The sequence below is a fragment of the Ricinus communis genome, unplaced genomic scaffold (genome assembly GCF_019578655.1).
Source record: "Ricinus communis isolate WT05 ecotype wild-type unplaced genomic scaffold, ASM1957865v1 Ctg35, whole genome shotgun sequence".
Taxonomy (NCBI): Eukaryota; Viridiplantae; Streptophyta; class Magnoliopsida; order Malpighiales; family Euphorbiaceae; genus Ricinus; species Ricinus communis.
In genome coordinates this window covers 1-10838 of record NW_025963469.1, presented here as the reverse complement: position 1 = coordinate 10838, position 10838 = coordinate 1, and the positions used below count along the sequence as shown (strand labels likewise).

General features: G+C 31.1%; 1 long non-coding RNA gene across 8 annotated transcripts; it reads left to right on the top strand.

The window, feature by feature from the left end:
* Window positions 1–354: 354 nt before the first annotated feature.
* On the top strand, window positions 355–4631 carry LOC107262528. 8 transcript variants are annotated; one of them, XR_003081057.2, is made up of 4 exons: window positions 406–1013; window positions 1499–1582; window positions 1704–2097; window positions 2329–3400. It is a non-coding gene; the product is annotated as an uncharacterized LOC107262528 (long non-coding RNA). The 8 variants fall into 8 exon arrangements; XR_007214513.1 differs by adding an exon at window positions 3669–4628 and having other exon boundaries at window positions 411–2097; window positions 2329–3231; window positions 3336–3421; XR_007214515.1 differs by having other exon boundaries at window positions 402–1013; window positions 1499–2097.
* The last annotated feature ends 6207 nt before the right edge of the window (window positions 4632–10838 follow it).

The window sequence follows — 10838 nt, the reverse complement described above, 5'->3', positions numbered from 1 at the left end:
CTCATGTCAGCGTGCAATTGCAGCTGGTGCTTGCTGTGCACGAGCAGCTATTTGTGCAATGCCTAGACTGTAAAATTTAAAACTAATCAATTATAAACCCTAAACATATAATTTGTGAAATTAATTTGCTTTGAATATACTCAGCACATACTGATTCTAGTGTTTGTTAAATTCATAGATGATGAGGCTAATAAATCATTTATTACAACCATAAACCTGTCCTTGTTTGAGCTTTTTGTTTTGATATTTTGATATGAGATAATTATATTAAGAATCATTATAGATTGCCTATAATAAATGGAAGTTATTAAGAATCATTTTGATCTACAATAATAAATTAATTGTTAAATTCTTTTCTTTTAATATAGATTGTGCATATAATAACCTAAAGAAATATAAAGAATTTAAAATCCTTTTGGTAGTGAAAAAGATAGCTTAACAAAATTAAACAAAAATCAAAATCCTTAATAATCCAAATGCTGAAAAAAGAACTATAAAGAATTCAGCATCTATGCTTGCCTCAACTGGAAGATTTTAAAACTATATAATTTTCAACGAGGCTAATGAACTATTTATTACAACCATGATATGTACTTGTTTGAGCTGTTTAAGCTTTTTGTTTTGTCATTTTAACTAGAGATCACAAAAGTTGAGTTGGATTAGACCGAATTGAATTGAGTTAAACTAAGAAAATCTTTAGAACTAGTATTTTTGTGAAAAAATTATTAAAAATAATAATTATAATACTTATGCAATTGCTAATAAAAGTAATTAAAAAAAAAAAAAACAGAAACTAGCCGTTGGGGCTCACAAAATCAAATGTTTTTTCTTCATTAAAGACAGACAAACAAATCTCTTCTTCTTCATCCTTAAAAATACCCATTCTCTTTCCTTCTCTCTCTAAATACTCCTCCCTCTCTCTCTCTCTCTCTCTCTCTCAACACTCCTCTCTCTCTCTCTTTCTCTGATTCTGTTTGAAAAGCTTGCCGCATTGTTCTTATCTTGAGAATTCCGTGAGTATTGAATTTATTTCCTTAAGATGCACGCTTAAATTGAAGGAGACACTGTGTTTCATGATCATTTTCTTTTATGTAAATTGGATACTATCATTTTAGAAATGGCAGGTTTTACCAAATGTTTTGTCGCTCTGTTACTAACTTTCTTTTCTCTTTTTCTTTAGAAACTTTTGGTGCTGGTTTTTTTTTCTTTTTTCTTATTTTTTATATTAGAGGCTATTTTTCTTTCTTTTTCTTCTTAGATTTCGTTGCGATTGAATTAATCTCTTTATTTTGAGACGAGTGTATTGTTGCTTAATCTGGATCTGCTGTTACTGTTTATCAAAATTGTAAATTATTATGACAATAGACAACAAAGGAGGCTTTTCATTTTTAAAAAAATGGGTGGAAAATCAGGATGTATATTAAAGTAGATCACTTGATTTTGTAGTTTCCTTTTGTAACTTCATTAACTGATCTTTTGAGTACTGGCCTGGGTGCAGACGGCACAGAGAGACTTTACAATTAAGATTCTTGATTAGAGATTTATAATGAAAATGTCAGGGATCTGCTGAATTCAGAATCAGGTCGAATTCTAGATGACCCAGAGGCATACGCATTTCTTTCTTTCTTTCTTTTTTCTGAAAGAGTAGATTTTCTATTAGGTGTTATCTCAACTGCTGGTTATTTTGTGGTTCTCATATGCAGAAAGTTGCTGTGGTCGAGAAGTTGGTGGAAGAAACCACAACCAATGATCAACATTTGAGCCATCTTATAAGTATGCGTGACTAGTGAAGAACTGTATCTTTGTGTTGGTGTAGCTTCCTTTGCCGCTGCAAGCATTAGAATAACAGTTTATTAACCTTTCTGAAATCACCCATGATTATTAAAATTTCGAAGACCTTGCTGGAAGTGAAACAGCTTCACAGACATGCAGATGGGGCTCAGAGAATATCATTAAGATATTATATGCATTAAATGGGAGCATGGCTTGATTTTACTTTACTAAGTTGCTGAAACTATAAGAGGTGCCGATATTGGTAAATTTGATATTATTCAATCTTAGTTTGATGACTCTGATAACTGTGATAAGAAAGCTCAGGTCAGATTTGAATATTAGCATACTTTTTGATTGTCAAGTTTTATTTTATACCTTGCTTTTGTCTCCACGTTTTACATGTAGAATATATCCTTCTTCATATCGACACTTGTATGCTGTAATAATGGATTCTAGGATAACACCTAAGTGCTACTGTCAGAAACATCTAAGCAAGTTCAACAAGTACTTGTCCGATTCCTGTTGACTACATCCTGAAATTCTTTTTCCTTGCAGGGATGGGAAAAGAAGCGGTCATATACCCCTGCCGGGACTCCAACTTCCCAGCAAGTTTTGGAAAATGGGATTGAAAACAGAGCACCGGAAAATGAAGACTTCATTTCATATCCGGTGAGACCCAGACAGAGTCTGAGAAAGAGACTCCTACAAAAAGTGAAGAATGTGGAGACGTTTCATCAAAGGAAGGAACTCCATGCTATTGTCGTTCTAGTTCAGTTAATATGAAGAAAATGCAACAGAGGAGAACGTGAGAAGCATAAGAGCTTATGTGACAGAATTGAAGGAACATGTTGCCAAACTGCAATACCACAAGCAGCTACTTGTTTGCTATATAGTATTTGCAGTTCATTTGGTCCTCTACTACTATATTGGCCTGTTATTTTCATTTGAATTTATGTAGTAACTTAGTACCAGGAAATTCATTTTCATATTCTTCATGCTGGAAGCAAATGAAGCGGCATTTGGCAATTCAAGTCCTGCTCCTCGTGCTGGAGATGAGCTTACAATTTCACTATCGTCAAGGTTTTTCTCTCTTTTTAGCCTACGAACTGACACATTGGTTGGAGCTGTAATGCTTAAACTAATTTTCTCTTATGTCTTGCTTAAACTAACTCGAGCAATGAGACGTGAAAGAGAGTTTCTGGCAAAGAGGTTGACTTCACGTTTAAATGCCGACGAGAGAGAGGGGCGTACATGAAATGGGGAAGCAGAGGAAACTGCAGTTTGTGAACAAATCCACATATACACATGAAAGTGCTAAGATAGTCTGGCAAAGCTTGTAGGATTCTGCGAGATTCCATTTGAGCTAAAGTTTGCACTACCAACAGATAAGAGACCCTGAATTATGGGTGGAACCCAATTTCAAACCTTCTACATTTGTGAGAATTACATTTCTCATTTGTAAGTATTTCCTATTTCTGTACGTGTAAAATGAATTTTAGAGGTTTTTTGTCCATGTATCATTTATTTATATCTTTACTTTTACTCAAATTATGGTGTGATAGGTTGTGCATAGGAAGAGGGTTTGGATATGGCAATCTTCATATATTTCAAGCAAGCATTTCCTCTATTGATTGTTTGATACCAGCAGGTTTAATTAATTTTTTTTCCTTTTCTCCTTTCCTGCCAAGAATACCAGCAACGTTAGTAAATTTCTTGGAATTTTTCTGCAACTTTACAAATTTCTAACAGTGTGGATAAAGATAAACACTAACTGTACAATAAAATCTGAGTTATCAAATGTTTGTTTGTTACTTATCCGTCTTAGTCAAGTCTTTTAATTGACTGCGATCTTTTGTGTTATATCCATCACAATTAGATAAATTTGCTACTTCCAGGACATTGTTGAAGAAGCCTTCAGGACCATCTATCCACCAGTAACAGGTTGTTCCTTTTCCAGTATTATCTCTATTTCAAACTTATCATCTTTACTTTTCTTCTTTTTTATATTCTTTAATGAGTTCAAATTACATTACTATATTATATAATTGTATAATATAGGATCTGAATTGAAACAAACATATGAGTAGTAAATTAAGAAAACCTAACAAAATTTATTAAAGAAAGCAAGTCGATTTTAACTAAAGATAATTAAAATTTCTATTACAATGGTCCTAATTGACATGATATTGTTTGAGCCATTTGATAAGTATTTATAATAGTAACCCAGTGAAAACACTTTATTTTTGTGTCGGGTTAGCTTCCTTTGCACCGCAAATATTAAATTAACAGTTTATTAACTTATTACTAATAGTGCTTATTAGCTTAGCTTTAGTATTATTTTTATATTGAATGTTTCTTTCTTAATTTGCTTTTAATCATTTTCATTATATAATTTGTTTGTTTATTGCTTCTTAGTTAATTTCCTTTACTAACCTAAAATCTTTTCAGAGTGACAGGTTCTACTTACCTGATTTAGAGATCATAACTGATCTTTTTTGGACTTTTAGAATTAGTTTTAGTTAATTAATTAGTTAAATTTCTTGTTTTTGATGTTTTTAAGCAATGATTGTAATTAATTCCTCCCCTTAATCGCCCCAATCTCCTTAATCCTTTTCTGGATTTCTCTTTTCTCCTCCCCCCTTCTATGTATGTTTTATTTTATTGCTTTTAGGTTTTTACCACATATATAAGGAATTAAAATCAACTTAAAATTTATGGGTGATCACTCACATGCTTATAAGATGAACATGAATCCGGCACCTAGATTTAGGTAATAAAATTGTATTCACCTTGCTTGTAAAGATAAAATTTAAGATACCAAAGTACCTCCCGCTAGGGCTAATTGGGGTACCAATTAGGTCAGAATTTGTTTGCTCATCTCACATTAGATAAGAAAAGGTTCAGGCTTTAAAATAAGTAGAATTGACTAGATTAATGTAAAGATTCATTTACTTTAGTGGAATTTGCAGATAGGGATGCCTCAGACCTTCTCTATTCGTACTTTACTTTCGAACCTATAATCTCTAGCTCTAAAAAACATGATAATTGTGGTCCTATAATCTTATTTGTCTTGATATTTTGGGTCGCAATTCTAAAAAACATGATAATTGTGGTCCTCTATAGGTCCCTCGAGCGAATAACTTAATTTGAAACGAACTTGATAGTATGAAGAGCAATTTCTCAATACAATGACGAGATAAAATATCACCTATAGCCAAGGCTAAAATCTATTTGCGCTCACATATTCCTACTACATGTGAAGGGGATGAAAAAAATTTCATCTCACAAAAATATTAAGTATTAACTGGTTATTAATCTAACTAATTAATTTAATATATTTCAAATCTTTAATCTAATTCAATCATAAATCCTAAAAGAAAATACTTATTCCTACTAATCTAATTCAATCTTAATCCTAATCCTATAAGATATTCAATTACTAGAGTTCGTAAGTGCTAGTAGGTTTTTAGCCCGACCCCAATGTCGAGGAATTGCTCTCCAATACTAGGCCCATTTTGAAATTAGTCATTTTGTCGAGGGACCTAAGAAACTACAATGATTATGTGACTATCGAGAAAAGGAGTCGACACTTTAAAATGTTAGTGCAAATATTGTTTGTATCTCTTACGAAGCCTAAGTTTCCCCTCTAGCATCAAAGATAATGTTTTTGGAAAGTCTACAAATAGATGAATATTTTCCTAACCCTAACAAGAGTACTTTAACCTAGGCCATCTACTCGTTTTAAGCACACACCTCGTTATCTTCTTTCTCAGGCATTCGGATCAATGCGGTGGTTTAAATACTTCCTTGGTTGACTAGCTACACTAAATTAGAGTTATTCGCACGTTGTTCATCCTATATGAATTCCTCTTAAGCTCGGCCTACATTGGAAGCACATTCCCTTATTTTCAGTTCAGTGTTGTATCCATATTGGCCCACAAATCTCTTAGCACGTCTTTCCAATCCTCTCTTTATTTTTTCATCCAACTACTAGTACCAGTGAGGCAGTAGCTCCGATCAAATAACATACTTGAATGTTAGCATATAGATATGCTAACTCATTAAGCATTTAAGAAAAGACTGGATATCCCCGGGATAGTCGAATTTCTTAAAGTTAGAGACATTCACCTTTCCCTTTGAGGTATTCCTTCCCATCCATCCTTTCATCTTGTCCATTTGTTTCATCATTTTCTCAAGTCGAGGATTTTTAGTGAAAAAGTGAGAAGAATCAGCACTTCATCGTCACTATCAGCAAACTCAAAACGACCACCATTTCCTTTGTGCTTTACCACCAAAGTAATGGGTGGTTGTTGATCAGCAATGGCGTTGTTAGTGTTAGTAGGAGCAGTACCATTGACGATTTCTTATGGCTAAGAATAGTTTCAAAAGATTTAACTATTATTGCCTTCATGTCCATCAATTCAAAAACATCTATTCTTTCATCACTATATGCTTATAGTGTTTATAGATCTCATTGAGTCTAGAGTTGAACTGGTGCTTGATCTTTTTTTTTTAAATAATTCAAATCATTATAAATTCTTATCCCGCGTCGACTTGGGCATATTAGGAAAATCCAATTGACCCTCTAATCGAATCTCATCTCTTAGCCAGCTGAATTGGCCTATCAATAGCTTCTATTTCACCACTAGTTAAAGACTCCCCGAGTACACTGGCCTTAACTTTGATTTCAGGCTGAGCTCCTTGAATTTGCTTAAACCTAAGTCTTTTGAGCCCCTAAATCCAATTTATATTTTCCCCCATATATTAATACCCATTATTTCAATTCTACTATTTAAAAAAAAAAAACTAGTTCTAATAAATTCTAGGACAAAAGTAATAAAAGAAAATTAGCACTAAACTTTTCAATAGTTCAACTTTTATGAATTAGCAACAACATGTTTTACGGTTACTATCACGGTTAAAATTTAAGCAACCTACATTTAATCTGTGTTTTGTTAAAAATTTCATAAGAAATCATCACAATTATAGATATAATTATCGTTAGAGGTCAGTAGCAAATTCTACATTAATGCAATACAAGGAAAAATAAAATAAAAATAAAGCTTCTGAATTTAGTTTTTTTTCTTAGTATCTCATATGAGCTACTATACAAGGTTGACAATATTCATGAACTACTTGATAGAAAACACTAACACCATAAAATTAACTCTGATAGTGTATAATTAAATGATTATATTAGTGCTTAATCTAATAGACAAGATTGTAGAAGAAATACATCTGAGATTTAAATCTTTAACAACCGTCAATTCCTTAAGTAAATAAAGAAAATCCCTTGTATAGGACTAGAAACTTATGTTTATGAGAAATTGAATCACAGATGATATTTATTCTTTTTGATCTCTTATACAACTAGGAGTGGAGCAGGATTGTAACTCGAAATAACTAATGCACCTTATCATTCATATCCAGTTACCTGAATATACAGAGAGCGTTGATAATTGGAGAAAAGTTAAAAGTAGGAAGCTCAAAGAGTAGTGAAAGATTAAATAATGAAGAAATTGATTAACTAAAAGGGTTCTGAAAAGTTTACTAATATTAAAATTAAGAGAAGAAATAGCCCTTTATAGCATAAAGTAGCCCTTCACGCCAAATTTAAGAAAAATACCTATAAGAATAGATAGAGAGCCGGTTAGGAAAGAAAAAAATTATGTCAGTACACTATTTTCATATATAGAGATAGCATCAAAAAGACTGTCAAGAGCTCATCCTCCCAAACTTACTGGATTAAATCTAAACGATGAAACACAAAGTAGAACAAGAAATTTTTTTTTTTTGTTCTGGGTGATATGTGGCTCTTTATAACCATTTAAAAGAAAATCTGACATGAAATGAAGAAAGAAAGGTTTATCTTTGTCCTGATCATCACAAGTGTTAAATATTAGGGAAATTTTTGGCTTTGTCTTTGTATTATGATGCTTCTGGTTTTGCTGCTAATAATGAAGAGAATTCTCTATTTAGTAACTTCTTAGCCAACTCGACTTCTGATTCCCCTAGTCCATGCTCATGGAATGGTGTGTCTTCTTCTCTTGATAACCATAGTGTCACTGCCCTCAACCTTATCAATGTTGTTGTTTCTGCTGCTGCAAAGACGACAACTTTGAGTTAGAAGAAGTCACTTACTCTTCTGGGTCCAATCTGAAATTTGTATTACTATATAATATTTTATCTTTTTTAAAATTTTATTCGTTGCTTTTGTTCAAGTTTTCTGTGTTTCCTTTTTCAGCATGACGATCGACATCGTCTCTTTTTCCTTAACGGAATTCTTTTATTCTTTTCTGGGCTTGTCCCCCAACTTGTGAGAATTACATTTTTCATTTGTAAGTATTTCCTATTTCTGTACGTGTAAAATAAATTTTAGAGGTTTTTTGTCCATGTATCATTTATTTATATCTTTACTTTTGCTCAAATTATGGTGTAAGAAATTGGGATTATTTTGTGCGTAGGAAGAGGGTTTGGATATGGCAATCTTCATATATTTCAAGCAAGCATTTCCTCTATTGATTGTTTGATACCAGCAGGTTTAATTAATTTTTTTTCCTTTTCTCCTTTCCTGCCAAGAATACCAGCAACGTTAGTATCTTGGAATTTTTCTGCAACTTCACAAATTTCTAACAGTGTGGATAAAGACAACACTAACTGTGCAATAAAATCTGAGTTATCAATAGTAAATGTTTGTACAATCTTTGTTACATCTGCGTCTTAGTCAAGTCTTTTAATTGACTGCGATCATTTGTGTTATATCCATCACAATTAGATAAATTTGCTACTTTCAGGACATTGTTGAAGAAGGCTTCAGGACCATCTATCCACCAGTAACAGGTTGTTTCTTTCCTAGTATTATCTCTATTTCAAACATTGTCATCTTTAACTTTTCTTCTTTTTATATTCTTTAATGAGTTTAATTACATTACTATATTCAAATATAATTTGTATACATAAATAGGATTAACTTTGAATTGAAACATTAAACATATGAGTAGTAAATTAAGAAAACCTAACAAAATTTATTAAAGAAAGCTAGTCGATTTTAACTAAAGATAATTAAAATTTCTATTACAATGGTCCTAATTGACATGATATTGTTTAAAAGAATTTTAATAAATATTAAGCCTAAGAACATATTGATAAGTATAAACTTATAATAAGTATAGGACCAAATTTACAGTGACTAAAAACACAAAATTTATAATTTGCAAATATTATGTCGAGGTTAGCTTCAAGATTGAACTTGTAAATTTGTCCAAACTTCAATAAGATTATAGTAATTATTCATATTTATACACAGTTTATTAACTAATAAGATTAACAAAATTGAGTAAGTGCAATTGTTATTAGCTTAGCATAGTTTAGATAATATAAATTATTTTACTATTAGTTTGATTATATTTAATGCTAAGAAGTCTATTCTTAATTTGAATTTTTTCCACGAGTAAGGTTGTTTCTTTTCATTATTTAATTTGTTTGTTTATTTGCTTCTTACTTAATTTCCTTTACTAACCTAAAATCTTTTCACAGTGACAGGTTCTACTTACTCGATTTAGAGATCATAACTGATCTTTTTTGGACTTTTAGGATTAGTTTTAGTTAATTAATTAGTTAAATTTCTTATCTTTGAGGTTTTTAAGCCATGATTGTAATCAATTCCCACCCTTAATCGCCCCGATCTCCTTAATCCTTTTCTGGATTTCTCTTTTCTCCTCCCCCCCCTTCTATGTATGTTTTGTTTTATTGTTTTTAGGTTTTCACCATACATATAAGGGATTAAAATCAACTTAAAATTTATGGGTGATTGATCACTCACATGCTCATAGGATGAACAAGAATCCGGCACCTAGATTTGGGTAATAAAATTGTATTCACCTTGCATGAAAAGATAAAATTTAAGATACCAAAATACCTCCCGCTAGGGCTAATTGGGGTACCAATTAGGTCAGAATTTGTTTGCTCGTGTTTTATATAAGAAAAGGTTCATGCTTTAAAATATGTAGAATTGACTAGATTAATGTAATTTTATTAGGTTAGGCAAAGATTCATTTACTTTAGTGGAATCTGCAGATAGGGATGCCTCAAACCTTCTCTATTCGTACGTAACTTTTCGAACCTATAATCTCTAGCTCTCCCTTTGAGGTATTCCTTACCATCCATCCTTTCATCTTATCCATTTGTTTCATCATTTTCTCAAGTCGAGTATTTTTAGTTATTATGTTGTTTTGGTTGAAATCGACAGATAACGTTGTTCATCATAACAATGAAATATTGCAATCTTGATAGAACTATAATAAATAAATGATGGAACTCGTCAGCTTATCTATTGATAAGATAATACAATTTTTAAAAATAGTGTAATATTATTAATTTTTATTAATATATCTTATATTTTAATTATTACAAATGAATACCTATTTAATAGGTAAAATATCCGATATTTAAAGATCTAAAAATTTATTTTATAATTATATATATTAAATGAGTCCTTAAGGAGTTCATATAGTATATATGCATGTATTTTTATTTGGATTTAGACAAATTTAGATAATAAATATAATATTTTAAATGAATTTAGATCAGATTTAGATATGAATATTTTAATTGAATTTTAATTTAGATTTTTCTTAAATAATTTAGATATGAACTACAATAATTTAACGAAACAAATACATGCTTCTGGGACTGGTTCCACATAAAAGATTGTAGCAAAATTACAAGTTGTATGTCAAATAATACAACAAATTTCATTTATGAGATTTATTCTTCTTAGATTTAAATGGGATAGGAAAGAAAGAAAAAGAAGAACATGGAGAAGGAGAAATAATGGTGTCAACTTTAAGCAATGGTGATAATTATTTTGTTACTGCGAAGAGCTTAAATTACAAGTTTTTTATACTTTAAGAGTTTATTTACGTTTAAAAATAATTTAAAAACTAAGCCGCTCATCGCACCAAATATTAAGGCTAAAACTACACCTTTTCCTATTAGTTTTAATGAGAAAGTTAATTTCTTTGTTATTTTTTATTTTAAATAGTTGAAAATCTCAGCTATCAGTT